Source organism: Hemitrygon akajei, unplaced genomic scaffold (assembly GCF_048418815.1).
Source record: "Hemitrygon akajei unplaced genomic scaffold, sHemAka1.3 Scf000088, whole genome shotgun sequence".
In the NCBI taxonomy this organism is placed as follows: domain Eukaryota; kingdom Metazoa; phylum Chordata; class Chondrichthyes; order Myliobatiformes; family Dasyatidae; genus Hemitrygon; species Hemitrygon akajei.
In genome coordinates, this window is record NW_027331974.1 from 2,948,018 (window position 1) to 2,969,983 (window position 21,966).

General features: G+C 46.6%; 3 non-coding genes across 3 annotated transcripts; all 3 read left to right on the plus strand.

Moving 5' to 3' along the window:
* The first annotated feature begins 1,551 nt into the window (after positions 1–1,551).
* trnap-agg (transfer RNA proline (anticodon AGG)) lies at positions 1,552–1,639 on the plus strand. Its single transcript is given in 2 exon segments — positions 1,552–1,587; positions 1,604–1,639. It is a non-coding gene; the product is annotated as a tRNA-Pro (tRNA).
* A 3,284-nt stretch (positions 1,640–4,923) lies between these two features.
* On the plus strand, positions 4,924–5,011 carry trnap-ugg (transfer RNA proline (anticodon UGG)). Its single transcript is given in 2 exon segments — positions 4,924–4,959; positions 4,976–5,011. It is a non-coding gene; the product is annotated as a tRNA-Pro (tRNA).
* Positions 5,012–15,022: 10,011 nt separating this feature from the next.
* trnak-uuu (transfer RNA lysine (anticodon UUU)) lies at positions 15,023–15,095 on the plus strand. Its single transcript has one exon. It is a non-coding gene; the product is annotated as a tRNA-Lys (tRNA).
* The last annotated feature ends 6,871 nt before the right edge of the window (positions 15,096–21,966 follow it).

Below are 21,966 nucleotides of genomic sequence, written 5' to 3' on the forward strand. Positions count from 1 at the left end.
CCAGATTTACTGATGAACTGGAGAGAAGGAAAAGTCCCCAAACGTCAGCGGTTTCCAGTGAGACCGTCATTAATTACAGTCACTGAACAAACACACTCGTTTAACCGTTTCCAGCCAAGAACATCTCCCGCAATATCAGAGGAAACAAACGTGATCTTAAACACATACATTTCTCAAAGCTGCAGAATAATTTTAGGTTATCACCGAGAGCTGGGATGTAGCTGTATTTGTGGCATGTAATGGTGGGGTCAGACAGAGCATGGAGAAGGGAATAGAAGGATTGAAAATACGTGGCCGAACAGGAAACAGTTATACATACAAGTGCGCGCGAGCATATACAGTACTGTGCAAATGTCTGAGACACAGACAGATATACAACTCAAGTGCCTAAGAGTTCTGCCCAGTACTGTATTTGTCAACATGCAGTGTAGAACGAGTTGGTAGATTTGGCGGGAGCATAGGGTCTTGGGAATGGTGAAGGTGGAGCGCCGCGGGAGGGAGTGTTGGACGGGTGGTAGAGAAGGAGCTCTGGGGTCAGAGTGACGTAGGTACAGGCACTCAGCACTGAGGCAGCAGGCAAGGTCGTCTGATTCGAAGCAGTCGGTTTATTGATCATCGCCGAATGTCTCACTGGTGCTTCCCGCTCTCTCCCATCTCCCTTCCACTTTTCCCAAACATGATTCCCCTTTCCCTGTCTCCTTCCCACTCTCAGTCCACAACAGAGACCCATATCAGAATCAGGTTTGTCATCACTCACATATCTCATGAAATTTGTTGTTTTTTCGGCGGCAGCAGTAAAGTGCAATACATAAAATTACTGCAGTACTGTGCAAAAATCTTAGGCTTCCGAGCTATTTATATGTGCTTAACACTTGTTGACATTACTGTACAAGGAATTCGCTGTGGTGTGCTCGACAACAAGAAAAACACGCGAAGAAATACCTCAACATTCAGCAATGATGAAGAATAAAGAATATTATAAAATGTAGTTAGTGGTTAAAGTATGGATATGGAATAAAATACATTTCTAATATAAAAAGGCGTTTTAAAATGCTGACGGTGCAGTGACGTGGGTGAGGTAATAGATAGAGGAGGTGGGGGAGGTCTAACTAAAATAGTTGATCAGATTATCCACGCGGAAATGGGGAGAACGTACAAACTCCTTGCAGATAGCAGCAAGGTGAGTGGAGGAGAGTTTAGAGAAGATGTCAGAGATAAGTTGTTTGTACAGAGTGTGGTGGGTTTTGGAACAGTGTGGTAGACGCGTGTGTAACTGTGAATTTTAAAAGACACCTACGTAGACCGGTGAGCGTTAAATTGTCGGATTATGGCCTGTGTAGGAGGGAAGAGTTATAGTTACGGGAAAGTAGGTTTACATAGATGGAGAAAACATGGTGGTCCGAAGGCCCCTAGTGTGCTGGACAAAGTCCTTGTTCTTTGTTCTACTTTGGTCCTGTCTTCCAAGGTCAGACATAAAACACCTCCCAGATTTGTTGAGGAAGGAGATTGAGTAAGTGAAAGGCATCAGTATTACGTCATAAATATAGAACGGGCTCGTTGGTCTAGAGGTATGATTCTCGCTTAGGGCCTGAGTTTGAGAGCATGCGAGAGGTCCCGGGTTCAAATCCCGGACGAGCCCCTCTGAATAATACATTTTAGGACTTCATTCAGTGAAGCACAGGAGAATGAGGCGAGATGTTTAGTGGTAAACAAAATTATGAGGGATATAGATAACGTCAACGTCAGCAGGGTTTCCCCCTCAGATTGACAACTCGAAGTCACAGGTTGAATATGAAAAGTTATATATTCAAGCGGAATCTTTGGGGCAACGTCTTCGCTCAGAGGATATCGCGAGAGTGGAACGAGATGCAGGTTGAATTGTAACAATTAAGAGAAGTTTGAATGCGAGGGATTTGGAAGGCTATGTTCTTGGAGCGGGTAGATGGAACTAGTCAGAAGGTTGGTATGGACTAGATGGGCCGAAGGGCCCGCTTCTGTTCTGCAGTGCTCTTTGACTCTATAATCCATGCGGGATTCGGGTCAGGATATAAATGGAGTGGGTGGGAAGTGTTGGGAAGCTGGTGGCCAACTCCTGCCCCATATTCTTTTGTTTTTGTGTTACTGAAATTCAGGTCAAATACTAACAAATGTTAGTAGTCATACTCTCTACATTGGAACGAAATAAAGATAGTGAGCATGGAAAATAGTATTTCAGTAGATGACCGTCTTCCAAAATTTTTTCTGACGTCTGGGGACATTCCAGCCGAGCAGAGTGTGGCTAACGTAACCTCGTTGTTTGATAAAGGAACTGTGAGCCCAGGGAATAGGAGCAGACCAGGTTGTACATAATTATGAGGGGCATAGACAGGGTTAATGCAAGCAGGCTTTTTCCACAGAGGTTGGAACCAGAAGTCACAGGTTAAGGGCAATTCTTGAGCGATCATTACTACCGTCTCCACAATCCCTCCAGCTACCTCTTTCAGAAATCTGGGGTGTCCATCGGGTCCGGGTGACTTGTCTAATTTCAGAACCTTCAGCTTCTCAAGCAGCTCCTCCTTAGTAATGGAAACCTCATTCACTTCTGACCCCAAACTCTCTCGGATTTCTGGCATTCTGCTAGTCTCCTCCACCGGGAGGCCTGGTGCAGGATAGTTATCAAGTTCGTCCGCCATTTCATTGTTTCCCCCATTTCTAACTCTCCAGTGTCACTTTCCAGTGAGCTGATATACACTCTCACCTCTCTGTAACTTTGTTTATATCTGAAAATAAAACACATTCGGTATCATCTTTGATATTATCAGCCGGCTGACCTTCGTATTTCATCTTTTGTCTCTTTAGCTGCTTGCTGTTGGTTTTTACCAATCCTCTATCTTCCCACTAATAGTTGCTATATGATATGTGACAAATGACGCTGATCTTTATCTTTTATCTTTAAGCGCAAATGCCTTGAAGAGTCAATAAAAGACCATTTTGCGACCAGTAACCATAATTCCACCAGTCTGAAAATAGTTCTCCAGAAAGTTAGGGCTTTTCCACAAGTTAAGGTGTTAATTCCGTGGGGACCAATTTGAGAGCGATTAGTCGGGGGTTTGCCGAGGTTTAGGGTTGAGAACAGGCTGATTTTATTTTCTGGTAAATAGACATCCGGTTTCCAATCAGGAAAGGCAGAGGGGAATCCTCCGGGATTATATAAATATATTGTAAAAAGAGGGCACGGCTCCGATCAATCAGGAAAGGCAGAGGAGAATCCTCCACGATTATATAAATATATTGTAAAAAGAGGGCACGGCACCGATCTATCAGGAAAGGCAGAGGAGAATCCTCTGGGATTGTATAAATATATTGTAAAAAGAGGGTACGGCATCGATCTATCAGGAAAGGCAGAGGAGAATCCTCTGGAATTGTATAAATATATTGCGGAAAATGCATGATCAAAGAGTGAGTGGATCTGTCCGGCCGTCTGTGTGGAGCCCAAAGGAAAGGGCGAGGTGTCAGATGAATACTTCCCAGCTGAATTTAGCATGAAGGATATATGAAAACGAGGACATTCAGGGAAGAAGACGGTGCTGCCTTGAACCATACGCCCGTTGCAAAAGCTGAGGTGCTGGCCACCTTACAATGCAGAGTAAATGGATACTGTATATCTCGACCCCCCTCCCCCCAACGCTGACCATTCTCCATTAACCATTCTCTTCTGTCCAGTTCCCCAGCTGTTCGTTTTGTCTGTTTGTTTTAAAGGAACTGTGCACTCTTCGAAACTCCCGCTGGATAGAGAAGGGAATAATTAACCGTTGATTCTCACCAGTAACTGGGACAACTATAATTGACACCCAGACAACACTAGACCCATGTTACACATTCGGCGCAGGTTGAGAGGATGGTTCTGAAGTCACGTGGTGCGCTAACCTTCATTGGTCAGAAATTGAGGTCAAGTACCGCGAGGTAACGTAGCTCTGTCAGACTCCAGTTAGAACGCACTTGAGTATTGTGTTCAGTGCAGCTCGTCCCGTTATAGGAAACGTCAGTGATCAGGGATCAGTGTTTTCCCCGATACATTTACGTCTATTCGTAAGCTGACGTGGTGTGTTGGGATGGCATGCAACAAAAACAGCATTTACCGGTGATAAAGCGTGAACAATTATATAAATAACGTTCGTGATTACAGTACGGATTTAGAACAGAATGTGCATAAATAACAAAGACACCAGCGTGTATTTACAATGTAAACAACTTCATAGAGATGTGGTTTACGGTATTTACATTGTGGTGCAGTGACTGGGGTGACAGATAGAGGGCGCTTCGGGGAGCGGTGGTGGTTCTACATAGAATGGTTGAGCGGAATAACTGTCTGTGGGGAGGTGTGGGAAAAACGTTTAAAAATACTTTAGAGAAGGTGCAGAGGACGCTCAGCGGGATGTTCCCTGGATTAGAGCACGTCTTGTGAGGGAAGGCTGAATGAGCTGGAGCATTTCTCTTCAACGCTACAGAGCGTGATGCCAGTGTATAAGATTACAGGAGACACAGGGTGGACAACAACACCTTTCTCATCAGGGTGACAGCGGCCAATATGAAAGGACACGCGTTGAAGATGTGTGGAGGAAAGTTTAGGTGAGAGGTAATTTGTTTTTATTTTGAACGATGTGGTGAGTTCTGGGAACGCACTGACGGGATGCTGGTGGCTGACACAATAGGGACATTAAAAATATACTTGGATAGACAGGTGGATGTAGTGAAAATAACAGATTCTGGGCTGTGTAGGAGGCAATTTTCATATTGATGGCAGAGTAGGTTTACATAGGGGGGCACAGCATCGTGGGCCGAAGAGCCTGTAGTGTGCTGTACTGGTCTATGCTCTTTGAACTAATTTGAGGAAGGAGATTGAGTAAGTGAAAGGCATCAGTTTTATGTCATATATATGGAACGGGCTCGTTGGTCTAGAGGTATGATTCTCGCTTTGGGTCTGAATTTACAAGCATGCGAGAGGTCCCGGGTTCAAATCCCGGACGAGCCCCCTGAATGATATATTTTAGAACTTCTGTCAGTGGAGCGTAGGAGAATGAGAGGAGATATTTAGATGAATACAAAATTATGAGGGCTACAGGCAAGGCGAATTCCTGCAGGCTTTTCCCCTCAGGTTGGGCGAGACGACAACTCGAGATCAAAGCTTTAGAGTGGACGGTGAAATATTCAAGTTTAACGTCTTCATCCAGCGGTTGTGGCGAGCTTGGAACGAGCTGCAGGTAGAATTATAACAATTAAGAGAATTTTGGATAGGTATGTGGATGGGAGAGGTGTGGAAGGCTATGTTCCCAGTGCGGGTGGGTGGAACTAGACAGAAGGGCGGCATGGACTAGATGAGCCGAAGGGTCTGTTTCCGTTCTCTAGTGCAACGGCACTCTATAACTCTATGAGGGATTTGGACTGGCGTAGAATTGGAATGGATGGGAATCGTTGTGAAGCTGTGTGGCCAATTCCTGCTCCTGTGTTCTTGTATTACTGAAATTCAGCTCTATCGATAGGAACAGGTGTCCTGAGTGTGATACTCTCTACATTGAAGCGAGATACAGAACGTGAACATGGGAAATAGTGTTTGAGTGGATGACCATCTTCCAACTTTCTCTGACGTCTGGAGACGTTCCTGCCGAGCAGGGTGTGGCAAATGTAACCCCGTAGTTTCCCAAAGGAACCGAGAAACCCGGGGAATTTGAGCAACCCAGGTGTACAGAATTATGAGTGGTATAGACAGGGTTAGTGGAAGCAGGTCTTTTCCACTGTGGTTGGAGCCAGAGGTCATGGGTTAAGGGTGAAATGTGAAATAGACGCGGTGGTTTAATGCATTTGGACTTTCAAAAGGATTTTGGTAAGTCTCCCTAAAGGAGTCTGGCATGGATTGTGGCATTGAATACGAACCCACACGGGGCATTGTCAGGTGATAGAGTCGAAGCAGGGAAGAGGGAGATGCGGGCCTTTTGCTGGGTGGAAGGAAGTGACAAGTTGGAATTCGCGGGGTTCGGTCCCCAGCCCGGTTGTTCACTGTGTACGGCGATAACTTTGAAGCTTCAGTACAGTGTTTAAAGATTAGATTTATTTGTCACGTGTACATCTAAACTTCGGGTGAAATTCGTCATCGGTGTCAAATTGAATCAGTGAATATTGTGCTGGGAACAGCCCGCAAGTGTCCAGCACCAACATAGCGTGCCAGCAACTCATCAACCCGAACCAGTACGTCATTGCAACGTGGGAGGCAACCGGATTACCCGGAGGAATCCCGGGCGGTCCGGGTAGAACGTACAAACTCCTTTCGGTTAGCAGTGGAAATTGAGTCCCGATCTTACAGCGGCCGCTCGAATAGCCTGACGCAAACCGCTCCACTACCAGTCCATGTCCAGTCCTGTCGAAGGGTTTCGGCCCGAAGCGTCGGCTGTACTCTTTTCCATAGATGCTGCCTGGCCTGCTGAGTTCCTCCAGCATTTTGTGTGTGTTGCTCGGATTTCCAGCGTTTGCAGATTTTCTCTTGTTTGTAGCGAGGGAGGGTTAGGTTGGTCTTGGCGTACGTTTAAAGGCCGGCACAACATCGTGTGCCGAGGGGTCTGTGCTGCGCTGTGTTCTCCAGGTATTGCCAAGGGCAGACTGGCCTCCCCGCACTTTGCTGCGGTTGTTCGGTGCGTGGGCCTTCAGAAGCCCGGGGGCCGGGCAGGTGATCCCGGGGGCGCTCAGGTGGCCGAGGCGCCGATGACCCGAAGCAGCGAGGTGACCGGATACACGGCCGCGCTCTTCAGCTGCTCCCGGAACCTGGACTGCGTCGCCGCGTAAATGAACGTGTTGGTGCAGCAGCTGACGGTCCGCAGCATAAACCCGAGCAGCGTAAAGATGAACTGTGAGTCGTTCGTCCCGGCCCCCCGCCGTCCCCGTGATCTGATAGTAGACGAATTCCACGACGTGCGTCAGCCACAGGAGGATGAAGCTGCCGGAGAGGGTGAAGAGTAAAACTATAGACCTCCTCCTGTTCTCCATCTCCGGGTCGCTGCGATTCTCCCCACTGCTGTAACCCCGCAGCCCCTTCCGGACCCGGCTGGCCACCAAAATGTGCCTGACTGTCAGAGCGTTGAGCAGCAGAATGACAGCGAAAGGGAGGAGTGGGGTAAAAACCGTGTTGAGCCAGTCATACCCCATCCAGCCTGGTTCGGTAAAGAAAGCGATCATTGGATAGCAGCCCCGCGGCACATTGTCGATGATCACTCTCGGTACATACGTGAAGTAGTAAGGGACATTTTTCAGACACAGCACAACGCCGGTTGTCCCCAGGACCACCGCCGCAGTCTCCCCGGTGCAATATTTTGTTTTCAGCCGCTGGCAACAGATGGCAACAAACCGATCGAGTGTGAAAGTGACGGTGAAGCAGACGGAGCAGTAGGCGGCGGAGCGACGCAGCCCGGTGATGACACTGCACACCGGGGTTATGTTGAGGAAGCACTCCGGGAAATAATGGAAGTTGATCCGGTACAGAATAACCTCGGTGAGGATCAGCATCAAGTCCGCCGCCGCCATGGCGACCAGGTAGCGAGTGGTGCAGGTGGAAAGACCGCACTTTGCCCGGGACATGATGGCAATCGCCACTAAATTCACTGGAGGGAGAGAGCAGGGATCAGAACGGGGGAAGTAATGAACTCGTGTTAGAGCACACAACATACACTCGGTGTCCACTCTATTAGGGACACTGGTACCCCTGCTTATTAACACAAATATCTCATCAACCAATGACGCGGGAGCCGCTCGGCGTTTAAGAACACGCAGACCTCTCTGATGATAGAAATGAGAACCGCACTCATCCTGGATGGGGGTTGGGGTTGGACCTTAAATGATGGATGACGCCTTCTTGACGCATCGCAGACTGATGATGTTCTCGCTCGTGTGGACACTAGTGTCCATGATGGAGCTGGCTGGGGTTACAACACTCTGCAGCTTTTCCAGATGCTCTCTAGTGTTTATCCATACCAGACGGCGATGGGACCAGACAGAACGCTCCCCACGAGTTATCGATAGACATTTATAGAAACTATAGAAAACGTTTGTAGCAAATCAGATCTCCTCACATTCATGAAATACGCTCGCTGGCGCGCTCTGTTTGTAATTGTATCAATATGCAGGTCTCAGTGTAGCCCTTCAGAAATGTTGACACCCAGGTACTCTGCCCATCACCTCCATCGAGTCTCCCTCTCACCCTCCTCCACTGCGAAGCGAAAAGCTCGCTCAAACTTTCTTCCAGTTCGAGCGGAGGAGCTCATTCCCTCAGAGTGGCGCCAGGAAAGCGACCTCAGTAATATTTGTGAGAAAATATTCATAACGCCGGCATTCCATGAGGAGGACCGGGTTCCAACCCAGGCGTAGAACGCAGAATGGACTTGCATTGCCCCGCTTAACCTTTCGACCGCCTCGTCTGTTCTCCACAGAGCAGAGAGATCGTGCCTCTGTATCAAGACTGATCAAAGTCGCCACGTAATTGAGTCCAAAGGTCAAAGTCAATTTATGATCAAAGTCCGAATATGTCACGTACACTACCCCGGGATTGATTTTCCTGCGGGCGTTTACAGTGGATCAATGGGATATAATAGAATCAGTGAAGACGACACACAAACAAAACCCGACAGATAGGAAATACGGTGGACGCATCGAAACTCCGATTAGGAGTCATTCAGCCACTTCACTGGCATCATTCGGTGTAAGAATTGTCGATTCTCTATGGCAGTACCAAACTCTATTCTATCAGCAAACCTTTATCGCGAGAAACCCAACTAATCCCCACGGAAACGGTCTCGGCTAGCGGGCGACTGTCGCCTTTTGCACGATAGGAATTCACATGTCAGCCACCGCCTCGGTGGAGAAACTGCCCACACCCCATTCCCAACCATCCTGATGCGCACTTGAAGCGGCAACCCCAGCGACTGGGCGTTCGCCGTTTTGTCAAGGGTACAAAACTGCAAATAGCGGTAAGGGATGGTTTTACTCCGGCTCTCTACAGATGCATTTAAGATGCCACCCTCCTGCTGTCAAAAGTTCCCTCAATGAGGGACAACGTAACGGGGACGGTGTCACCGCTTGCTGCGCCGGAGTGACTGTTGTCAGTGAGTGATGCGCTTTCCCACGAGTTATGACGTCAACGCGCACATCGGCTTGTCAGACATGACCTTCCTCCCACACAGCAACGCTGGCCTTTTCTAGTCTCTGCCAGGTATCTGTGCGCTCTTTCCTTATAAAGAAGCGAACTCTACACCTGTGACTGATCCCAGGCAACTGATCACCAGTTACCTGCGCTGTCTCAGTCTCTCACTTCCTCCCTCTCCAGCGGAAAGGTATACTTCACACAGACATAGTGTCAAGAACTATTATGGTCTGAAATCGCAATGATTATCGTTCCATAATATGTGGTATTTTGGAGAAGGTGACGAAAGCATCTGGGATGTAGATGAGAATGGGAAAAACCCCGCATTATAAGGGTTTTCTGGTATAACATTTAGGTGAATGGAGGAAAGTACATGGGGATGGCAGGGGCATCTTTTTTTGCATAGAGTGGTAAATGTGCAGAACGCCCCGTCACGGTTAGTGGTGAATATAAAATAGTACAGAGACCAATACAATATAATACGGCCCTTCGTCTCACGATGTTTTGCTGACCTATTAACCTACTCCAAGATCAATCTAACCCTTCCCTCCCACAATGAACACCATATTTTTTTTCTGTTCATGTACGTGCCTAGCTCCTAATGTATCTGCCTTTACCATCATCTCTGGCAGACCGTTCCACACACTCATCGGTCTCCACGTGAAAAATCAAAATTACCTCTGACATCCCCTGCATTTTCGTTCAATCACTTTATAATTATGCCCCCTCGTATTATCCATATCGCCTTGGGAAAAAGTCTGAATATCCCCTTGATCTCTGCCTTTTCCCATCCTGTACACCTCTGTCAAGTCTCATCTCACCGTCCTCTCTCTCCAAAGAGAAAAGCCCGCGCTCACACAACCTTTCCTCATGAGAGATTCTCTCCATTCCAAGCAGAATCCTGGGAAATCATATCTGCACCCTCTAAAGCTTTCACGATCTTTCTGTAACGAGGCGTCCGGAACTGAGCACAATATTTCAAGTATATCTTTAAAAAATCTGTGCCCACATTAGTTGTCATAAAACCACACCCGGAGCAACACAATTTGAATGGTTGCGTTCAGTTAACAGGAACACCGATGACGGCGATGATAACATAGACTATTTTCTCAACACTGTGATAGATGTACAGCATTCTCTGTGTGATACGGTGTTCACCCGACGCTGCAGGTAACCCATTCCGAATGAAACTTCGAGGCTCTACAATCTCAAAGTTTTTATAGCCATTGAGATCTCCGTGGGGACATGAAAGCTTCAACAATTAAGAAAAGACATTTTAGAAATGCTTGTTTAAATAAAAACAGCAGCCGAGCCAGTTCCCTGTGGGGATTTTCATTTGTCTTCATTAATTGCGAAACTCAAAAGAATGGAAAATATGACATATTAATGAGTGAAAATGTGGATCGGCATTCTTCCAGCGATGAGAATATTAGACCATAAGACCAAACGATATAGGAGCAGAATTAGGCTATTTGACCCATCGAGTCCGCTCTGCCATTTCATCATGGCTGATCCAATTTTCTTCTCGGACCTAATCTAGTCTTAGACTCTCTCACCACAGGAAACAGCCTCACCACATCCACTCCACCAAAGCCTTTCAGCATTGGATAGGTTTCAAAACGGTCGCCATTTGTTCTTCTGAATTCCATCGAGAACAGTCCCAGAGCCATTAAACGCTTTTCATATGACAAGCCATTCAATCCTGGATTCACTTTTCTCCAAGTGTGGATTCGCCTGTGCTTTATAAAGTTTCAACATTACATCCTGGCTTTTATATCCTAGTTCTCTTGTAATGAATGCTACATTGCATTTACCTTCCACACCACATACTCAATCTGCAAGTTGAACTTTAGCGGACCTGCACAAGGACTCGCAAGTCCTGTTGCACCACAGATTTAATTTGTATTTTCCTCTATTTATAAAATAGTCAATCTTTTCATTTCTTCTACCAAAGGTTATGACCATTCACTTCCCAACACTGTATTGCAGCTGCCATTTCTTTACCCATTCTCCAAATCTGTCTTTCTGTAGAAGAATAGAAAACCTACAGCACGAAACAGGCTCTTCATTCTACAAAGATGTGCCGAACATGTCCTTACCTTAGAATTTACTAGGATTACCCATAGACCTCTATTTTCCTAAGCTGCATGTACCTATCCAGGAGTCTCTTAAAAGACTTTATCGTAGCTGCCTTCACCACCGTCGCTGGCTGCTCATTCCACGCATTCACCAGTCTCTGCATTAAAAAAAAACTACCCCTGATATCTTCTCTGTACCTACTTCCAAGCACGTTAAAACAGTACCTTCTCGTGCTAGCCATTTCAGCACTAGGAAAAAATCCTCTGATCATCTTTTACACGTCTTTCAGGTCACCTCTCATCCTCCGGCTCTCCAAGGAGAAAAGGCCAAGTTCACTCAACCTATAAGATATGCTCCCTAATCCAAGCAACATCCTTGTAATTCTCCTGTGCACCCTTTCTATGGTTTCCACATCCTTCCTGTAGTGAGGCGACCAGAACTGAGCACAGTATTGCAAGTGGGGTCTGAGAAGGGTCCTATATAACTGCAACATTACCTCTCAGCTCCTAAACTGAAGGCCAATGATTATATGCCTTCTTAACCGCAGAGCCAACCTGAGCAACAGCTTTGAGTTTCCCCAAGATCCCGCTGATCTTCCACACTGCCAAGAGTCTTCCCCTTGATGCTACATTCTGCCATCATATTTGGCCTACCGAAATGAACCACCTCACACTTATTTGGATTGAACTCCATCTGCCACTTCTCAGCCCAGTTTTGCATCCTAACAATATCCCGCTGTAACCTCTGACAACCCTCCACACTATCCACAACACCTCCAACCTTTGTGTCATCCACAAATTTACTAACCCATCCCTCCACTTCCTCATCCAGGTCATTTATAAAAATCAGAAAGATTAGGGATCCCAGAACAGATCCCTGAAGCACTCCATTGATCACCGACCTCCATGCAGAATATGACCCATCTACAACTACTCTTTGCCTTCTGTTGGCAAGCCAGTTTTGGATCCACAAAGCAATGTCCCCTTGGATCCCATGCCTCCTTACTTTCTCAATAACCCTTGCATGGGGTACCTTGTTAAATGACTTGCTGAAATTCATATAACCTACATCTATTGCTGTTGAGGTGAGTGAAGTTACCCACGGTGGATCAGGAGCCGGATGGTTGGACGGAAAGGAATGTTTGTGGAAAGTCGTTTATGCCTGGTTGAGTATCTGCCACAATACTTTGCAAGATGGAGACGTTCTTAGGGATTGTAGTTCAATAAATGCAGCCGTTGAGTTTCCAAGAGGAACAGAGAGACTCAGAGAATAAGTTAGCATTGCAATTCCAAACGCCAAGGTTTTCCTCAGGCCACACAGCTGCGAATGGTCGTAGAACCAAATGGCGGTTCAGGACAGAATGAGTGGCCGTTCAACACATTTCGTCCGAGAGGCCTCTGGAGCCGTTTCCAGCGCCTGAGTTTGGTCAATATCGTTCTCAACCTTTCCGAGACAGGTATCTGTCCACGTGAATTCGAAAGTTGTTTGTAAGTTTGAAATGCGTGCCGAGGATTTGTCCCTTTGAGCGGAGAACTAGTTTAATCTCCACCATTCGGCTAACGCAGTGTCCATATATCTCAGCCGGTACTGATCTTCATCGCAAATCATCGTTTTAAACGAATGAAGTTCATGCGATATATGGAACGGAATGAACTGTTGTAAACATCATTCTCAGAGGCCCCATCATCCTCCCTGAATCGCGTTATCCTCCCATCTGCCTGTTCCGGTACCTGTGATACGGTACATGACTTGGAGTGAAATGTACACGGGTTGATCAATAAGCTGGCAGGTGACGGAATAAAAACACTGGAGTCGTGTATAGAGAAGGAAGCTGTCAACAGTCGCAGCAGACGGAGGCAGAGGGATGTCAGATGATGTTTAACCGGACAAGTGTGAGGCTTTGCACTCTGTGTAATCGGATGTCAGAGGGTAGAACTCAGTAAATGACAGAGGGACCATGTCGTCGTAATCTACGGCACATCTCTCTGAGAGGGGCAACGCAATAGACAGGGTGGTAAATACAGTGACCGGTTGTCTTAAGTGCTGAGGGACTGAGTAGAATAGTCAAAAATCATAAACTTGCATAAACTTTAGTCAGGCTGCATATGACATGTTGTGATCATTTCTCGTTACCCGGATACAGTAAAACCGCTTTGGAGAGGCTGGAGAGGAGGTTAACCGGGTTATGACCTGTATCAGAGGTTATTAGTTATAAGGAGAGTTGGAGTTGGAATTAGTTTATCATTGTCTCATGCAGAAATACAATCAAAAACGTGTTCTGCATCCTGTACACAAAGGTCAGATCACTGAACAATGCATTGAACTGGAACAGGGTAAAACAGTAAAATAATGCAGAATAAGGTGTAACAGTGACAGAGAGAGCGCAGAACAGGTAAACGATAAGGTGAGTGATCACAACGAGGTAGATTGTGACGTCAGGAGTCCGTCTTATCGTCCCAGTGAACCATTCAATAGTTTTACCTGGTCCCGTGTTCCCGAATCCGTCTGCCCTGTCCGTCGCTCATTGCATTAAAATAACTATGGAGAAGGATAGGACTGGACCCAGGGTTGAGATTTTTGATTGGAGAAAGGCTAACTTTGAGGAGATGCGAAGGACTTAGAAGGAATGGATTGGGACAATTTGTTTTATGCGAAAGATGTAATAGAGAAATAGAGGTCATTTAAAGGTGAAATTTTGAGGGTACAGAATCTTTATGTTCCTGTTAGGTTGAAAGGACAGGTCAAAAGTTTGAGAGCGCCATGGTTTTCAAGGGATATTGGAAACTTCGTTCGGAAAAAGAGAAAGATCTACAATAAATATAGGCAGCATGAAGTGAACGAGGTGCTCGAGGAATATAAAGAATGTAAAAAGAATCTTAAGAAAGAAATTAGAAAAGCTAAAAGATACGAGGTTGCTTTGGCAAGTAAGGTGAAAATAAATCCGATGGGTTTCTACAGTTATATTAATAGCAAAAGGATAGTGAGGGATAAAAATGGTCTTTCTTTACTCAGAGAGTGGTGGCTGTGTGGAATGAGCTTCCAGTAGAAGTGGTAAAGGCAAGTTCGGTATTGTCATTACAAGTAAAATTTGATAGGTATAAGGACAGGAAAGGAATGGAGGGTTATGGGCAGAGTGCGGACCACTGGGACGAGGTGAGTGTGAGCATCGGCACGGACTAGAAGGGCCGAGATGGCCTGCTTCCGTGCTGTAACTGTTATATGGTTATATAGTTATATAAATACAGCTTCGTCCATCAGACCTTCTCGCTCCCTGTTCCGCCCCTGCCTGTCACATCTCCCGAAATCACTCCCTTTGACATTCAATTTACCGCAGCCATCTCTTCTTCCTGCACAACGGGCCCGGATCCCAGACCCTGACAGACCAGTGTGATGCTTGGCATGTTTCAGCGAAGGATAATTCTCTTGATCTTTGCGATGAAACTCATGGAGTCTAAAAACTTTGGAAATGAATCGGAGAAAGAAAATTGAAATGGAGAAACATTAGAGACAAATTCCTGTCTGGACGTGGGGTGTAGTGATTGTAAGCGTGTTGTAGTGTGTGTGTGTGTGTGTGTGTGTGTGTGTGTGTGTGTGTGTGTGTGTGTGTGTGTGTGTGTGTGTGTGTGTGTGTGTGTGTGTGTGTGTGTGTGTGTGCGCGCGCGCGTGTGTGTGTGTGTGTGTGTGTGCGCGCGCGCGTGTGCGTGTGTGTGTGTGTGTGTGTGTGTGTGTGTGTGTGTGTGTGTGTGTGTGTGTTTCCAGTATAATTGGTTCCAGTATAACAGAGCCTGGGTAGCTCAGTCGGTAGAGCATCAGACTTTTAATCTGAGGGTCCAGGGTTCAAGTCCCTGTCCAGGCGCTCACTTTATATCGCAGGTTGTCTCCTCATCGCCGCATTCAGTTCCATCCCATGACAGACAGCTTTTCCACTCCAAACGCATTGAAATGTCCGGGGGAACTCATCACTCACAGGGGGCTGGGAGAGTGAAACCAGCTTCCAGCGGAAGTGATGGATGCGGGTTCGGTTTTAGCACTTAGGAGACGTTTGGGTAAGTACATGGCTGGAGCGGGTGTACTGGGGGTAATTGACCAGGTGCAGGCCCTTGGGACTAGTCTGAATAATAGATCGGTACGGACTAAATGGTCTAAGCCTGTTTCTGTGCCATTCCCCGTGACTCTGATTTCCAGAGTGGGTGATTTAGAATGCAATGCAATTATGCAGAAAGTACTCACATTGATATTAACCCTATATTTCAGATTCAGTTCATCCATTGCCAGTCCGGAGAACACAGCGCATGTATCTGAATGACCTTTGACATACCACGTCAGCACACAGCACTCCATATCGGGCCTTTACCAGCGTCTTATACAATTTCACCCTCACATCCCAACTCCCGCGCTCTCTACTCTGATTTGTGAAGCCAATGTGTATGTTTCCACTGTGAGAGTCACTGGGATCTGCAGTGAGCCGACAGGCCGCGTCGTCCCAAACTCCACTCTAAAGAGTATTCAGATTATTGATTATACATTACTGAAATAGAACGGAATCTGACACAAGACACACGGCCCTTCGCGGTCAAGCCGACTTCCAACATAACATATTGTGGGTCAGTGAGCCTCAGCTCAGCAGTAGGAGAGATGCTGGAAGTGATTATTTTGTCTGGGGGTTTCTGTGCATTTGGAATGTATACCGTCAAATGTTGAACAGTCATTATTGTTTCGTGTCCTGCAGGGCTTATTTTGCTTGGCTGACGGCGTGTGCTGAGAAATTAAAAAATATCGAAGGTGATTAATGAGGTGATTAATGAGGTTAGGATAGTGGATTTTTGAGAGGTGTTTCAGACAATAAAACACAGAGGCCGAACTGCCTATTCACCCCATCGAATCCGCTCCGCAATTTCATCATGGATGTTTTCATCATTTTCTTTCTGAATCCCATTATCCCTCCCACTGCCCTTAACCTTTGACACCTTCACTAATCAGGAGCCTATCAACCTCTGCTTTAAATATGACGTGTAACTTCGCTTCCGTAGCCGACTGAGGCAATAGTTCTACCGATTCGACACTCTCTGGTTTTCTGTCTCGCCCCATCCATCTGCCCACGAACCATTGTTCCCCAAACCGCTCTCACCCATGTACCTACACAAAAGTCCCTTCAATGTGACAACTTGATCAACACTCGCACCACACCCTGAGAGACGAATTTGGGCTCGTGTTTCTATTAAACATTTCACCGTTCACCCGCAACCCATGACACCTAGATCTTGTCTACACCAGCAAGAGGGGAAGGGGGAGAGCCTGCATGGACCCACCCTATCTCAACCTCCAAATATTTTATATTGCTGTAACATCACTTCTGAAATCCATACTCTGTGCGCTGACCGATGAGGGTCAGTGTCCCAGACACTTGTAAAGTCTTTGTGGGATGTTCTTGTGTTTGGGTGTACGTGACCAGCAATGTTTGGCAAGGATCGGTGACAGAGCCTCTGTTGTTTTCATAGATTATAAATGACTTGGATGAAAATGGAGATGGGTAGGATAACCTTCACCGCTAGGGACATTCAATGTAAGAATCGAGAAGTAATGTTGCAGCTCTCTGAAATTTTGTTCCGGCCGCACTGGGAGTGTTGTGTACAGCTCCGAGCGCTCCATTACAGGGAGAGCGTGGTGCCGTTGGTGATGTTTCAGAAGTGGCTTACCGGGCTGACGCATGGCTGAGACGGTGTTCTCTGCAAGGACAGTTTGACAGACACATTTAGGACAGACAGTCGGAATATTTCCCCCAGGGTACACATGTCAAGTGCTGGAGTGGATGCATTTAGGGTGAGAAGGGGAGAGTTTAAAGGGGATCACGGGATCAGTATAGGAATGTTTTTTTTTAATTGATGTGTAGTTAAGATCAGAAGTATTTGACAAGGTGCCACACATGAGGTTGCTTAACGAGCTACGAGCCGATGGTATTACAGGAAAGATTCTAGTATATACAAAGCAGTGGCTGATTGGCTGGAGGCAAAGACTAGGAATGAAAGGAGCGTTTTCTGATTGGCTGCTGGTGACCAGTGTGTTTCCACAGGGGTCTGTGTTGGGACCGATTCGTATTTGATTATATGTCAATGATTTGGATGATGGCATTGATGGTTTTCTTGTAAAGTTTCTATACGATATGAGGAAAGGTGAGAGGCAGGTAGTGTTCAGAAAGTCCAGAATGACTCTAGGAATGAAAGCGTTGTCATATGGGGAGCATTAGACGGACCTGAGCCTGTAGCGGTGAAATTTAAACGAATGGGAGGGATCTCATTGAAACCGATCGAATGGTAAAAGGCCAGGATGGAGAGGGTATGGAGAGAGTTTCTTATAGTGGTGGTGGGGAGTGGGTAGGGTCTCGGAGCGGAGGGAACAACCTCAGTATAGAGGGATGTCCATTTAGAACGGAGATGAAGAGGAATTTCTTCAGCCAGAGGCTGATCAATCTGTGGAATTCGTTACCACGTGCGGCTGTGGAAGACAAGTCATTGGGTGCATTCAATACGCAGGCTGATAGATTTTCATTAATCAGGGCGTGTTAGATTCCGGGAAAATTTAGGAGAATGGGGGTTAGGAGAGGAACTGGACTTACCTTGAACAAATGATGGAACAGACTCGATGGGCCGAATGGAATTAGGCTCCTCCTATCTCTCATGGTCACATGGTCTTATGGAATAACTATGAGGGTGGGGTGAATGGACGGGTGTAGCGCTTCTGGCGCTTGCAGGGTTAAGAGCCAGGATGGAGATTCGTGGGGAGGGACGGATGGACAAGGGAATCACGGAGGGAGTGATCCCGGCGGAACGCGGCGTGTATGGGGATGCGGAGGGAAGATGAGAGTGAAAGTTACGGTGTACGGTGTGCTGGATACGGGGGCTCATGGAGTGGGAGGGGTGGAGAAGAGGAGCTCTGTCCTTGTTAAGGCGGCGGGAATGTTGCCGGGGGTGGGGGGGGGACGTGAAAGTGCCCTTTTCATAAGTTTCGCCGGGCATTTTCCAGCCGAAAACTACATTTTGGCAATATGATGAATTGCCCGGGATTATCTCAGTGATAATGATCAATAGATCTGCAGTTGCCATGGCCACCAAGTAGTGACGGATGCAGGTGGGTGGGGAGGGGACACACTTCCTTTGGGTTAGGATCACGGATTCACTAGAGAACAAAGTAAAATTAGTAGACATATCTGCGAATCGCTCTGATGAGGGAGGGAATTGGATTCGACATCAGCTTTAGGGGAAATGCCCGAGTGTGGTAGTGGATGATGGCTTTTCTTCTGGGAAGCCTGAGACCAGTGTTGTAGCGCAGGGATCCGTGATGGGCCCGTTGTTATTTTCATCTATATCCACATTCCCGATGATGATATCTTAAGATTTACCTTTTCTTACTCTGAGGATTTTTTTTTATCTGACAGTCACAATTATGTTAATAACGGAGCAGGAGATTTCTCGTTCGAGTTTATGACCAGAAAATTTTTGGTGCATTAATTTCTTTCGGTTAATTCAATAACCGTCTCCCCGCTGCACCAGTACGGACAGCACTACGAGATTTTATTTCTTAATAATTCGGAGGATGGAGTTAACCGGATACTTCACGGCGTTGACAAACTCCTGCCTGAACTTCGATTGAGTCACCCCATAAATGAAAGTGTTGGTGCACAGACTGAAGTTCTGTAGGATGTAGCCGACTTGGCCAAAGATAAACTCGGAATTGTTGTACTGGCTGGGAGTTGTTCCGGCGATGTTGTAATATAAGAAGTCAAGGACAGTTGTTAACCACAGAAGGATAAAGCTGCCAGATATAGTAAACAGTAAGATCATCGACCTCCTCCTGCTCTCCATCTCCGGGTCACTTTGATTCTGCCCTTTGCTCTGACCCCTCAGGGCTTTCCGCACACGACTGGCCAGTAAAATGTGTCTGACCGTCAGAACATTGAACAGCAAAATAAAAGCGAAAGGCAGCAGGGGGGTCACAACCTTATCAAACATCCTGAACCCCACCCACAGCGGGTCGGTGTAATAAACCCGCTTCCGTTCACAGAACCACGGTACTTTACCGATGATAAATCTGGGTTCGGAAGAGAAATAGAAGGGGAGGTTTTTCAGACACAGCAGGACGCCGGTTATCGCCAGAACCGCAGCCGCAGTTTTCAAGGTGCAGTATTTTGTTTTCAGCTTCTGGCAACAAATGAGGACAAAGCGGTCGAAGCTGAAAGCGACGGTGAACCAGACGGAACAGTCCCTGGCCGCGCACAACAGGAAAAAGATCACGCTGCAGACGGGATAGATATCCAGAACGGATCCGGTGAAATAATAGCCGATCCGCATGAGTATGACGGCGGTGACAACGGCCAGCAGGTCCGCCGCTGCCATGACAACCAGGTAGCGGGTGGTGCAGATGGAGAGGCCGCACTTTCCCCGGGACAGGATCGCGATCGCCACCAAATTCACTGTGAAGAATAAAAGAGAATGAACATTTTCATAAACTCCGCCGACTGTTCGAAACCCCGGATGACTTCGAGACTGAGCCGCTGATCATTCTGTCATGATTACCGCCGTCTGTTTAAATGGTCTTTTTCCCCTTCACAAGATACTTAATCCTGTTTCTCAAATCCGCCTTACACTTGCCCGGGACGCACTTTTCTTATCACAATTAAGCTATCGATTTCAGTGGACGAACTAAATTACTGTGTAAGCAGGATATACGAATGGAGACCGCTTCAGAGATGGATGACCGGCACCGACAGACGGTCCTGATACAGTCAACAACATGTCTGCTACCCGACCGTGATTCCGATCGAGAACGTGGAAACTGTCGTCTTTTGAATTAAATTTTCACGCTTCATCTCAATTGAAGGAACGGAATGAGCAGCAAATGTTATTCAAAATATCTTAACAAGACGCTGTTGCTGATCCTATGATAGAACGTCAGAAACCAGAGGTGCAAAGGACTTCGGGGTCCTGTCGCAGGATTCGCTGAAGGTGAACCCGAGTTTGAGTCGATGGCAAGCAAGGCAGCTCAAAGTCAGGATTCATTTCGAGAGGACAGAATATAAACACAAGGATGTACTGCTGAGGTTTATAAGGCGTCGGTCAGACCGCGTTTAGAGCGGTTCTGGGCCCCATACAGCCGAAAGAACACGATGGCATTGGAAAGTGTCCGGAGGAGTTTCACGGGAATGAAAAGGTTAACGTATCAGGATCGGGTAAGGACGCGGGTCTTTACTCGCTGGAGTTTAGAATGATGGGGGGGGGGGGGTTGGAGTGAGTGATGTCGACCTTACTGAAGACTGTCAGATATTGAATGTTTATACAGAGTGGCGGTGTAGAGGGTGTTGTCCGTAGTGGGGGAGCCTGGGAGCAGAGTGCTCAGACTGAGAATAGAGAGAAATCACTTTAGAATGAAGACGGTGGGAGATTTCTTTTTCCAGAGGGTCGTGAATCTGTGGAATTTTCTGCCACATACGGCTACGGAGACCAAGGTATTGGGGAAATTTAAGTTGTTAGGTAAAGGCGTGAAATGTTACGGGGAGAAGTCTGGAGAATGGGGTTGAGAGGGATAATAAGTTAGCCACGATTGAATATCCGAGCAGACTCAAAGGACCGAAAGGCGCCTTTTTTGAGTCGATGTCTTACGGTCTACCGTTTGCCGCTAGTCATTGAATTAGATATTGAGCGTGGTGTTTGTCAATTGAAACAATAGAATTCAGGTTTAGTCTCTGTCGAAAGAATGGAATAAATAGCAAATGCTGTTCAGAATATCTTAACAGAATATCACTGCTGATCCTATGATGCGACATGGGATTAACCGCTGGATCAACAGGCAATAATTCCAGGTACAAAACGGAGCAAATTACTAGCTGACAACACATAATTTCCAGTCGCTTACCGGGCAAGCCAATGATGGCAATGATCAAATAGCAGATCCTTCGGACGCTGTTAAATGTTTCCAACATTTTCGGCCCGCACGCTGTTGGCGGCCTTTCTGATTGAAGCTCCGGATCCGCTTTCTTTCCAGAAGGATCACTATTATAAACCCTGAGATCTCCTCCGGGAATCTTTAATTGCAACATCGTTCAATATCGATAAATTTAGCATTGAGAAGTAAAGATGACGACAGCAGTGTGGCATCTTCATTGTGTTGCAATACAATTATTTCAGCGATGCAAATAAGACACCAGCAAACATGCGGCAAACAAGCATAACTTGGTAGGCAGAACTGTAATTCACCAATGGGATCATTTGTGGCCCGCCCAGAAATTGTTGAGGTGTGTCAAGAAGAAAAGGACAGAGAGACCAAGCCGTGGTATAAACAAAGATGTTTGGTATTTGTTAAAAGTGAGATATTCCAGGCGAATGTTATGGCATTTAATAGAGATTATGTTTGGTTTGAAAGCTGAGAAAGTGGATTGTGAGAGAAGTGAATCATGATTCCGCGAAACCCTAAATTTGGATTGGATATTCTGAAAGACGGGGCTACAGTGATCACACTAGTGAACGACAACTTGAAGTGATATTCCTAGAGGACTAGAGCGTCAAATTCGGTTCGCCCCTATTGCCGAACTCTTGTTAGTTTTGCAGTACTCTACGATGAGTCATCCCCACTCAGTGATCGGATTTAATGTATGATATTGTTTGATCAGGTCCTATTGATTTGATCATAGATTCATGGAGATTACAGCACAGATACAGACCCTGTGTCCACCGAGT